Source organism: Vicugna pacos, chromosome 9, assembly GCF_048564905.1.
Source record: "Vicugna pacos chromosome 9, VicPac4, whole genome shotgun sequence".
Classification (NCBI taxonomy): domain Eukaryota; kingdom Metazoa; phylum Chordata; class Mammalia; order Artiodactyla; family Camelidae; genus Vicugna; species Vicugna pacos.
In genome coordinates, this window is record NC_132995.1 from 19,824,635 (window position 1) to 19,836,861 (window position 12,227).

Genomic DNA, 12,227 nt, shown 5'->3' on the forward strand with positions numbered 1-12,227 from the left:
AACTTACAGCTTATATTAGAAAATAAAGGTCTAACATCAATTATAAAAGCCACCGCTCTAAGAAGTTAGAAAAAGAATAGAACATTTAACCTAAAACAAGAAGAAGGAAAAAAATAAATAAAAATACAAGTAAATAAAGTAGAAAACAGACAACAATAGATTAAAATTAATGAAACTAGGCTTTTTCTTTACAAATATGAAAAATATGATAAACTGTTAGGCTAACCAAAAAAAGTGAAAAAGATATAAATGACCAATATCAGGAATGAAAGATATGACACCACCACAGATCCAACAGACATTAAAAGCATAAAAGATTATTTTGAACAAAGTAATTCCAATAAATCTAACAAGTTAGATGAACTAGACCAATTCCTTAAAAGACCCAAATTACCAAAAGTGACTCAAGGAGACACAGAAAATCTGAATAATACTATATTTATCTTAAAATTTGAATTAAACTCTGTCCCAGAAAGAAAATTCTAGCTTTAGATACCTTCCCTAGTAAATTTTATGGATCATTAAAAAAGAAATTATGCTAATCCTACAGAAACTCTTTCCAAAAATAGAATAGGAAGCTACACTTTCCAAGTCATTTCATAAGGCCAGTATTACAACATTACAAGGACATACACACACACACACACACACACACACACACTAACAACACATCAAACTAATATCTCTCCTGAACACAGGTGCAAAAACCCATAACAAAATTTTAGCAAATCAAATCTAGAAATATATAAAAGTGGGCTTTATCTCAAGAATTCTAGGTTTGTTTAAAATGAAAAAAAATCAATGGGTTCATTATTATAACCAAATAAAAGAGAAATGCATCATGATCATCTCAATGGATGAAGAAAATGCATATTGATAATTTAAAAAGAAAACACATTTAACAAACAAGGAATAGAAGGGAACTTCCTCTATCTGATAAAAAGGATCTTTGAAAAGCCTATGTCTAACTTCATCTGAATGGAAAAAGAGTAAATGCTCTCCTCTGAAGATCAGAAAGAAAGCAGAGAAATTCCCTCTTACTACTCATATTGAACATTGCACTGGAAGTCTGACCAATGAAGTAAGACAGGGAAAGAAATATAAAAGGCATGCAAATTGTAAAGGAAGACCTAAAACTAACTTTACTCACAGAAGACATGACTGTCTATGTAGAAAACCCCTAAGAATATACCAAACAAAGAAAAAAAAATTACAAACTGTAATTTTATAATCTGTATCATTTAAAATCGCATTTAAAAAGTGAAATACTTAGGGATGCATCTAACAAAATATGTTTAAAGTTTGTATGCTTAAATGTATAAAACACTGTTGAAAGAAATTTTAAAAGACCTAAGTAAATGGAGAGAGACATCATGTTCATGGATTAGAAGACTCAGTACTGTTAAGGCAGCAGTTCTTCCAAAATTGATCCATAGATTCAATACAATTCCAATCCATATCTCAGCAGGCTATTTTTGTAGTAAATGGCAATCTGATTTTAAAATTTATACCAGGGGGAGGGTATAGCTCAAATGGTAGAGCACATGCTTAGCATGCATGAGGTCCTGGGCTTAATCCTCAGTAACACCACTGACAAAATAAATAAATAAATAAACAAATAAATAAATAAATAAATAAACCTAATTACCTCCCTCCTGCAAAAAAATAAAATAAAATTTATACAGAAATTCAAAAGATTTAAAACGGCTAAAGCAATTAAAAATAAAAAGTAAAAAAATTTGGGAAACTTTCACTATCTGACTTCAAGACTTATTATAAAGCTACAGTGGTCGAGATAATATTGAATTGGTATATGGATAGACATATAAGATTAACAAACAGAGTCCAGAAATATACTCACACATACAGCCAACTGACTTTTGTTTCAATGGGGAAAAGACAGTCTCTTCAACAAATGATGTTACAACAGGAGATCCACACAGAAAAAAACCAAACCTTGATTCTTACTTCACAGCATACAAAAATTAAATCAAAGTAGTTCATAGACCTAAAGATAAAAAATAAAACTATAAAATGACCAGAAGAAAATATAGAATATTTGTGACCTTGGTGTAGGCAAAACAAAATTTTGAATGTCACAAAAAAGCATGAACCGTAAAGGAAAAAAATGAAAAGTTTAGACTTCATCAAAATTAAAATCTATTCTTCAAAATTTAGTGTTAAGAAAATGAAAAGGCAAGGCGCAGACTGACAGCAAATATTGTCAATACATATATCTGATATAGGACTGTATCCAAACACAAAAGAACTTTCACAACTCAATAATAAGAGGACAAATCATCCAATTTGAAACTAGAGGTGGGGATGTAGTATACAGCAGAGGAAATACAGTCAATAATATTGTAATAACTTTTTATGGTGACAGATGATAACTAGATTTATTGTGGTGATCATTTCATAATGCATAAAAATATTGAACCACTATGCTGTACATCTGAAATTAACATAATGTTATAAGTCAATTATACTTCAATTAATTAAATATAACCAGGGAAAGATTTGGTCAGTTTACAAAGGAAGATATACAAATGGCCACGGCCACAAAGCACATGAAAAAGGGATATTCTGCTCATGAAGGAAATGCAAATTAAATTCACAATGGCATACTACTACACACTCACTAGAAAGGCTAAAATTACAAAGACTGCCAATACCAAGTGCTGGTGAGGAGGTGGAGGAGCTGGACCTCTCATATACTACTGATGGGAGTGCAAAATGGTATTAACTACTTCGAGAAACACAGTGTCAGTTAATTAGCCTGTTGATTCTCTTGTTTTCTAGGCTGATGATTATTTGACAATAATAAGATATTTGACACATGGATGGACCTTGAGGACATTATGCTAAGTGAGATAAGACAAAGACAGATACTGTATGATATCCCTTATATGTGAAATTCAAAAAATAGAAAAAGAAAAAACTGAACTCAAGCCCTATCTGGTGGTTGGGGGAATGGCAGTGCCATTCACTGAGGGGTGATCTGGGGAGAAACAGATTTGGGGAAGGGTGGATTCCACTTCATATATGTTTGCTCAGAGGGGCCTGTGGAACACCTAATGAGGGGTCCAGAGGGCATCTGGATAGAGGGATATGGAGCTGACGGCAGTGGTTTGGGCTGGGAGACAAAGATTTAGTTGTTAACACAGTATTAGTGAATGTTCACAAAGTACTTAGAAAAGTGCCTCGTGCATATGGGTTAGCTACTGGTATAACTATCAACATGCTGTTTCCTTTATTCACAGAACTACATGTTAGATCTGTGGGAAAGAACTATAAGACAAAGCTGCTAAATAAACTATGAAAAAACCTAACAAGCTTTTTTTTATTTTAGGTTTTGGCATATCTCAACAATTAGTACTGTCCTAGGGTGTGATAAGTTTAGGAGTAAATACGATTTTAACTTAATGCATGTTTAGAGGATGTCTAAAATTCAGAACCAGGCAGATCCATCTTTCCTGACCCCAGATATGTAATAGTCCTAAAGTAAATTTCTTCAGGAAATTGGATCCCAAAGATTACAGGTGAGGAGTTTTTGAAGTGCGTCTATGTTCCACTGGAAATCAAAGAAGCCCAGCTAAAAGAATTATGGACTGACTGACATGACAACTGTTGATGGAGCAAAAATTCTTATTGAAAGGCTGTCTTGAAGATTATAACTCAAACACTGGAGGAACTAAGGTTGATGGGCAGAGGAAAGAATCAGAACATGGGAAATTCTTTTTAAAAAATCTATTGACTTAAATGATGTTTCACAATAAAAACCCTTTACACTTAAAAAAAAAAAAAGACGAAGTGGGAGTTAAAACTAGGGAATGGACCACATCTCCCAGCCTAGAAGCCAAAGGTTCTGAGATCCGAGCCCTGGGCATACCAACTCTGGAGGGCAGAGGCTCAGTACCACCATTTCAGCTAAAACGGTGGAGAGACAGCAGGACGCGCGGCTGAGGAAGTCAAGGGGACAAGAACCAAGGAGGGAGTGGCTCTGCTAAGACTGCAGAGAAATCTGAGACAAAAAGTGCCCTTCTGTGAATGACCGATCTTTACAGGGTTCTGTCTCTCGGTAGCAGGGTCTAGCACACCGCCACCCGCACAAGGGCCTCCACCGACGGTACCCTGCCGCGCCGCAGCACAAACGCCGGCCACGCCCCCAGGAGACCGCGCCCCCGGGCCTGACTCTGCGGAGCGCCTGCGCAGGGAGGGCTCCGCCTGCAACCCCACCCCCAGCCTCCCTGAGTACGCCCCTTCCGCGGAGCCCCGCCCCGCCATTACAGCCCCGCCCCTTCCGCGGGGCGCACCCCCGCAGGGCCCCTGAGACGGACTGGACCCCTGGCTCGCCCGCTTGCGGCGCGGACCCAGCGCAGCGCCCGCGCCCGGCCTACCTTGGAGGGGTAAGAGGCCTGCTCACTCCTCTGGGCGGGCGTCCGGGAGGGGCGAGGTCGCACTCCTGGTTCCCAGTGCAGAGCAGCCGCAGCCGCCAGCTTTCAGCTGGAATCCTGTAGACGCAGAGGGGCGGGGAGGGGGCGGGGCCCTGGGGACGGTGGGCAGGGCGGTGTCACGTGGGTAAACACGCCGCACGTGGAGCGCAGCCTGAGCCGGGAGGGAGGTGTTGGCTAGCGGCTCCCAGAGGGAGGCCGGCCGGCTGGCTGAGGCGCGCGGCCCGCGGGCGGAGAGAGGTAGCGGCCGGGAGGCAGCGGCCAGGCCCGGGGCCGCGTGCGCCCCGCTGAGGCTCAGTTCCTAAAGTTTCAGCTAAAACCCTGCTAGCAATGGCAAGCACTGAGGTTGGCTCAGCAGTGTCAGGCCCTGTTTTGTGGGTCGAAATAAACCTTTGATAATCCGGTGAGGTAGGCACTATCCCATTTCACAGAAGAGGAAAGCGGAGCCCGCAACGTCTTAGAAATTTTTCCAAAGCCATGGGGCCAGAAAGTGGTGCACCCAAGGTCCAAACGCAAGCATGGGCCGGGATCCTGCTTCGGCGTCCTGCTCCCGCTCCTTGGGGCTGGGCCTGGCCTGGGACACTCAGAAGCCTAAGATCCCCTGTTTGTGCAATGAGGTAGCAGTGGTGCCCGCCTCTAGAGGAGGCTCCAAGGCGGCGCTCTGCAAATCGTAGTGATAGCTTCCGCCCTGGAGTGGCGAGGATGAGGCTCGCGGGGACCTCTGGCCCTGCCTCGCTGCTCACAGAATGGCCCGACTTCCGGGCCCACCCGTCTCTTCCCGGAGCCGGGGTAGGGGGTGGGGGTCGTCAGCGCCCCCTGCAGCGGCGCGCGGGGCACTCAGCGCTCCTTCCTGGAGTCGCCTTCTACCCAGGCCGCCCTCCCTCCTCTCTCTCCTCCTCTTCCTCCTCCGCTTCCTCCACCTCTTCCTCTCCTCCGTCCGCGCCCGCGTGACCGGGAGGCGCAGCGCGCGGAGTCGGCGACCGCCTGGGGCCAAGGTGGCCCGGGAGGAGTGGGCAGAGTGCTCAGCATTCCTAGAAGAGCGCGTCCCGGGCACAGAAGCTGGGCTGCCGGGCTCCATGGGTAACGAGCGCTCTTTCCAGGCCCACGCGTCCAGGGCTGGTCTAGGGCCCGCAGTCCCCCTTAAGCAGATACCTAGGCCTCGACCCTCGGTTTTGGAGTCCACATAAACTGGTTAATGGGATCTGCCAGGCCCTGGCTTCTCCTGCAGTGCAGCCGCGAACCCTGAAACCGGCCCCCTACGCCCCAACCCCTTTATGACCTTGAGCAAATTGCTGAACCCTCTGTGTCTGTTTGCTCTTACCTGAAATGGGGTCGTGGGGGGAATTAAATGACTAAAATAAAGCACTCAAGCCAGGACTGGGAACTTTGTTTTCCTGCCATGGAATCCAAGCCCAACCCCTGAAGCCAGTTTTTCCCTCGAGATCTATTTTATGGAAGTTTCCACGATGCACCATCAAACAGGGACTTGCCCTGATGCATTCCTTGAGACAGGTCAGGACAGTGACATAGGCCTGTGTGGTGGCCGGGAAGCTGAACCCTTCTATTAGCCTCCTCTCAGCTCCTTTACCTACTGGCTGGCCTCAGCATGTCTCTCTTTGATAATGCCACTTCCTTTGCCCCCACCCCCATCCCAGGGTCAAGGGCCATACATGTTTGGCTGCACCTGTTCTGACAGAGCCTCCTTGAACCACAGCTTATGTTGGTTGGACTCAGCACCCTTATTCTACCAAAGAGGGCAAGTCTACACAGGGTGGTCTTCTGGGTGGCAGATAGAGGCGTTGTGCATAAGAGGCCCAGGCCTGGGGCTTTGGCTAATGAGGACCCTCCTGACCTCTCTCTTTTTCCTTCAGGTCAGATGGGGGATCTCAGAGCCTGGTCTAAGGAAGGGGAAGATGGAAGCAAAACACAGAGAGACCTAGCAGACACCAGAGAGGAAAACTGGGGAGTTTGGGGGGTGAGGCAGACTTCAGTGCTGGGTTGCTTCTACCGAGGCCAGGTGGGGCAGGCTTCCCCACAGGGATGTCCAGAACCTTCCCTGAATCCTGGGCTTGGCACAGAGACCAGCACTGTGGAGTCAGGGATGCTGAGGGGATGAATGACAGTGGCCACACACCTGCAATAAGAAGAATCCTGTTGTTTGAAGCAGGATTTTGTAGCTGTTTCTAAGAACACTAAGGTCTCTGCTGTCAGCCATTGTTTCGGAGAGGTCTGTTGTTTGGCATGCATGGCAGCCTCTTGCCCCTACGTTTACTGACCACCTGACCTGAAGCCTTGCTCCAGACCCTCAGCCACTTCCCTCTACCATCTCATGGGCAGCAATATGGCTAGTCTTGGGTAGTTGGGCGAGGGATGATTTTTCACTCTAACTCTTCACCTGGGAACCCCCTGCCCCAATCCAAAGGCCCGGTCACCCCAGAAGCACTTCCAAGAACGCAGCCTGAGGGGCCATGGCTGCTCCCCAGCAGCTACCCAGAAGGGGTGAGTGAGAACGTTCCAGAGGAGAGAGCTTGCTGCCTGTATGCAGGCTCTGCGCCTCCCGAAGTGTGCCACAGCACATCTGCCCAGAGAAAAGGGGGAGGCCCAGAATTGCAAGCTTTGTTATTTTTACTTTTTTGGTGTGAGAGGCCATCTGTGCAGGTTTGAGCTTGTCTGGAGGAAACCAGGATTTGTAGATGAAATTCAAATGTAGGATCACTTCGCAGGCTGTCATGCAGAGACTCTCCAGGAGCTGGGGTGGCAGCGCTGATATTTTTATAGCAGCAGAGTGTGCCAGTGTCCAGCATCTGCTCGGGGTGGGTGAGCACGTGGGGCCTTCCAACAGAGCGTGGGCAACGCCCTCAGCAGTGGTCTTCTCAGCATGGGCTTGGCCGAGGGGGCCAGGAGGGGCCTGCATCACTGGCGGTGCCAATTAGCCCCCACTACCTGGCAAGAGGGGATCTGGAAGGTAGGAAGTCAGGTCAAGGGAGGAGGTTGGCAATGCCAGAGCAGAAAGAAACTCTGACCCCCTCCACTGTCACCAACGGTTCCTCCCAAACTACCTCAATACATGTGCAGTTGTAGATCCACCCTCAGAATATGCCATGGCCCCCACCTTCAGCTGCAGGTCATCCTCAAGCCCCCTGCATGGAAATTCCAGAACTGCCCTGTCTGAGCTACAGGCAGAAGTAGCCACATGGGGACCCCCCCCCCTCTAGGATCTTCCCACAAACCAGGGCTACCTGGGGTTGGGGAGGCGCCAGCCAATGTGGAGTGAGGGCAGGAGAGTCATCCACACTCCATTGGGAAAGCCCTTTCTGGGGTATTCCAGGTGAGGAGCCTGGACAGGGCTCTCAATTTAACTAACGGCTGTGCACAGCTTGTGCCCCACCCCACACACCCTGTGCTCAGGAAGTGTGTGATCAGATGATGGCAAAGGTGTTGGGCATACAAGTTTGTCTCGTTCCTTTGTGGCGAGAAACGTTTATTGCCTGCTTGCTCTCCTTGGGCCTCTTTCCTGGGCCAGATGCCGGGCAGCCCATCACAGGGCGGCACAGGGAAGAGGAGAGAAGGACACTGGGGTTTATCACGCTGAAGTCTGGAAACTCTTTGAGGCTGTTGCTGACAACTCCTCCCAGGTTCGAGGGTGAAAGGATGACACCAGACATGGGCAAATACATGATCGTGACTGTTCCCATCACTGCTGTGCCCCCAGCACACATCCCCTTTCTAACCCATGCTAAGTAACATTTAGTAATAATAGATAGGGGTTGTGGGAAGAAAGAAATCTATAGCCCCTTTTTTATTCTTTCTTCAAAAAGAACCCTCAGGTGAGGAATGTGATTTGAGGGACACCAAGAAAGGTCCTTCACTCTGAAATACTGCTACACACACACACATACACACACACACACCTGCCTGACACTCCACCCAGAAGACTCATAGCCCGTGTCAGGGTACCAGCACATGAGATTATGGCAAAGCAGGATAGAGGAGGGTGGGGCAGGGCCCGGCTGGGGACACAGCAAATGGCCACTGCCAGGCAGGACTGCTGTTGGCATTGCCAGGGAGAGCCAGGGTACAAAAATGACAGAGAGGGGCCCAGATGAGGGCTTCCAGGGCCTGCTGGGCTCCAGGCTCATGCTGGGGCTGACTAGCTGGGCAGACAGACCTTTCTTCTTTTTTCTTTTTTTAACAGAAACAAAAGGATGAAATCATTAGTGTCAATTGGGCACATTCAGTGTAGATTACTGACGTGCCATTGTTGTGAGGATAAAAGAAATATAATTAATAAAACCCACCCAGCCCGCCTTTTGTGCTTCCCGTGAATTCTTTATTGGCTTCTGCATCTATCTCATCCACAGGCGAGTCATCTCTTGCGCTGCCCTGGACATGGCTAAAATGAACAGTGTAGAAAATCACTCCCGGGATCTGAAAACTCATCTTTTTCAGTTGCAATTTGTCTTCTGATGCCTCAAAGTTCTCCATCACAGAGGCAGACTGAGAGAGAGGGTTTTCCAGCAGCACAGGATGGGATTCCATTCAAGAAGAACAAAGGCTTAGGCCCAAGGCTGAGGCTTCTGAGGGATGGCGTGCTCCGGGATGACCATGTCCAGGGCCACCTGGCAAGGCCAGTGACCTTTCAGGCACCAGACTTTGGGTGGGGGACCATGTTCTGGCAGCAGCCCTGGAGTCACACCTGCCCTACCTCTGGCCTTGACATTCCCTAACTGGGCTGAGGGTCCAAGGTCACCCTGAGGGTCACCAGCAGGCCTGGAGGCCCAGGAGGAGACGAGGAAGCTCTCAGCCCCTGCAGGCTTCCAGCCACCTGCTTGCCGGTCTGACTTCTGCCCTGCTCCCTGTCGCCCTCCACACCTAGAGACATGAAACTCCTTTGCATTGACAGGAAGTAGCGGGGGGGGGGGTCCCTAAAGTGTGATTGCATACCCAAAAGCACCTCAAACTAGTCTTTTACCACCACCTGGAAGTCTGAAGAGAAACAGAAAGCAACTCTTAACCCCTGAGAGGCTGGCCCCGCCCCAGATGTAGTGCTTGCTGAGAGCACCTTGTGGCCACACTGCTCACAGGGTGGATGAGGAAATGGAGGCCCGGGGGCAGGCAAGTGATGGGCCAAAAGCGCCACAGGCCTTGGGGTGAGAGCCACTCTGAAACTCAAACGCGTATAGAAGCCAGGCAGCTAAGGAACATGCCTCTGGACCCCAAGACACTGTCCTGAATATTAAACACATTCAAATACCCCGCACTTCCAGGGAGAAATAGGCTCTCTCCGCTAGTTTTCTTGAAACACTCCACTTTCTTAATCTATACAGATTTCTCACTTTGGTAGAGTCACCAGTACAAAAAATATTTATCCTCTCAAGACCGGCAGCACCTAAGTTAGGATCAAGGACGATGCGCGGCCGAGGAGGCGGCAGGGAGGGGCGGGGTCTCTGCAGACCCCCCCCAGGCCCCGCCCACCGCGCTTCCAGAGCTGGAGCTGGGGGGCCGTATCTTTCCTTGAGCTCTCCCACGTTTTTAAATGTTGGCTCAAATATTTTAAAACCCCTTTGCAAAATAATAATAATAATAATAATAATAATAATAATAATAATAATAATAATAATACCCCTTTGCAGCCCAAACACAACGAAGCCCCACGCCAGCACAGCTCCTGAGACCTGAAGCACAGCCTCTTACTCCATCCTAACAGCCACAGGGGCCCCCGCAGCCTCAAGGAGGGGATGGAGGATGCGGAACTCCCGGGCCAGCACTTCTAAAGTCATTACTTCACACAGATTGAACGTTCACTGCTTGCCTCTAACGAAAGGTAACTGGGTTAGGTGCTTAGCAAGAGAGACACATAAAACTTTCTGGATAACTCAGGCTATGATTGCTGGAATATATTAAGTTTAGATTTTAGGCTGGTTCATCACAGTTCTGGGGAATGGATGGTCTGTCTAGCGCTCTGTCTGATGATGCATTGGAGCCTGAGCACTTTCTTGTATGTCATCCCATCCTTGCAACCCTCCCGGGAGCTGTGCGGCTTCTTTGCTCAGAAAAGGACTAGAACAGAGACGGGGCCTGACTCTTTCCCGTTGATGTCTTGCTTTTCAGTCTTCATGTTGGTCTTTTGCAGGTAGAAGATTGACTATGTTCTTCTGGGCATAGAAGAGAAGAAATTTCATGAAAGTGACTGTACATGTAAGAACCAATGCATCCACCCATGGGGCAGATATTTAATGTGCTAGGCTCTAAAATTATGTGCTAAGCAATGAAATCAATCTGCAGGCCACCACCGAAAAATAAAAACAGAAAGGGAGCAAGTCTGTATGTTCATGGGCATTTTAAACAACTTAGAGATGATATGATGGAATGAAACAGCTCTCTAGAAAAACAGCAAATATTTTCATTTATTTATATGTTAGTGTATGGACAGAAAAAAATTCTGGAGCAATGTACACTATTTTAACACCAAAACGGAATGGTATCTCTGGGGGATGTTCATTGTCTCTGTTGTACTGGTTTGTAGTATTCTAACTTATGATAATATGCTCCACTCTTGTAATCATAGAGAAACAAATGAAGTTAATTGTACCAATTTTATTGGGAAGACAAGACAGCAGGACTAAGGGCTGGAGCAGACGTGGGGAGGCAGGAACTCTTACACTCTCTGCCTGGGAGCATAAGTTTGCAGAATTTGGGGGAATTAGCTGACTGACCACATCTAGCAAAGTTGCAGATACACCTGCCCTTTAACATGGCAGTTCCATGTCTGGGAATGTGCCCTATGGAATTCACACATGTGGCACACGTGTGCACGAGATGTTGACTGCAGCATGTTTGTGATGGTGAAAAAATTGGAAACCTACTTGTGGACCAGCCTAGAAGGGGACATAGACATCGTGGTAATTCACTCAAGAGAAAACTCTATCATAGTTAAAAATGATTAAACACAACCCGACATGTATCAACATGGGTACATTTTGAAAACAACATTGAACGAAAATTGCAAATACTGGTATGTGTGAAATTTGATTCCACTTATGTGAATTTTAAAAGCACCCAAAGCAGTGTTTTCTGTGTATCTATTGCTTATGGACCCAAATATAAAAGATAAAATTCTAAAAATATGTGTGGAGATGATCTGTATCAACCTCAGGTTGGTGGTTTCCTCTGAGGAGGAAAGAAAAACTGTGGGCTTGGGGCGGGTTATCAGGGTGCCTTCAAATGTGTCTGTGAAGTTGTATTCCTTAAAAAAATAAAATTATATGAAGTCAGTTTGGCAAATCTGGGTAATGGGTCCACAGGTAGTCATTGTATTATTCTTTGCATTTCAAAATTTTTGCCATCTGGTGGGTGTGAACTGCTCTGATGGTTTTATTTTGCATTTCCCTGATGACTTGTGAATTGAGTGCTTTTCACATGTTTGTTAACAATGGAAGACTATTAACAATGGAAGGCGAAATAAGGAGTTTCCCTAGAAGATGGTGAAGTGAGTATTGCCCTGAAGAGATACCCAGGTGGAGGCACCCTTCAGGCAGGTGGTTCTGCTGGTTTGAAGCCCAGGGCAGGGGATGCGACGCTGGAGTTGGGAGACAGAGAGGAAGTGGCGTCTCAGTGAGTGGTGAGCCTGCACATGGATGCAGGAACAGGGATGCTGAGGGCGGTGGATCCGTGGCTCCACCACCTAGTGCTGAGCAGAGAGGGGGCCTGGAAGGAATGGTTCCTGGTGTGTGATGGGGGTGGCATAGGGATGGGGTATGACAAGTCAAGGGA

At 47.0% G+C, this 12,227-nt stretch overlaps 1 long non-coding RNA gene across 1 annotated transcript; it reads left to right on the forward strand.

Annotated features, from left to right (window-relative positions):
• Nucleotides 1-4,304: 4,304 nt before the first annotated feature.
• On the forward strand, nucleotides 4,305-11,579 carry LOC140698445 (uncharacterized). The gene is made up of 3 exons (XR_012076233.1): nucleotides 4,305-4,409; nucleotides 10,088-10,278; nucleotides 10,588-11,579. It is a non-coding gene; the product is annotated as an uncharacterized lncRNA (long non-coding RNA).
• Nucleotides 11,580-12,227: the final 648 nt, after the last annotated feature.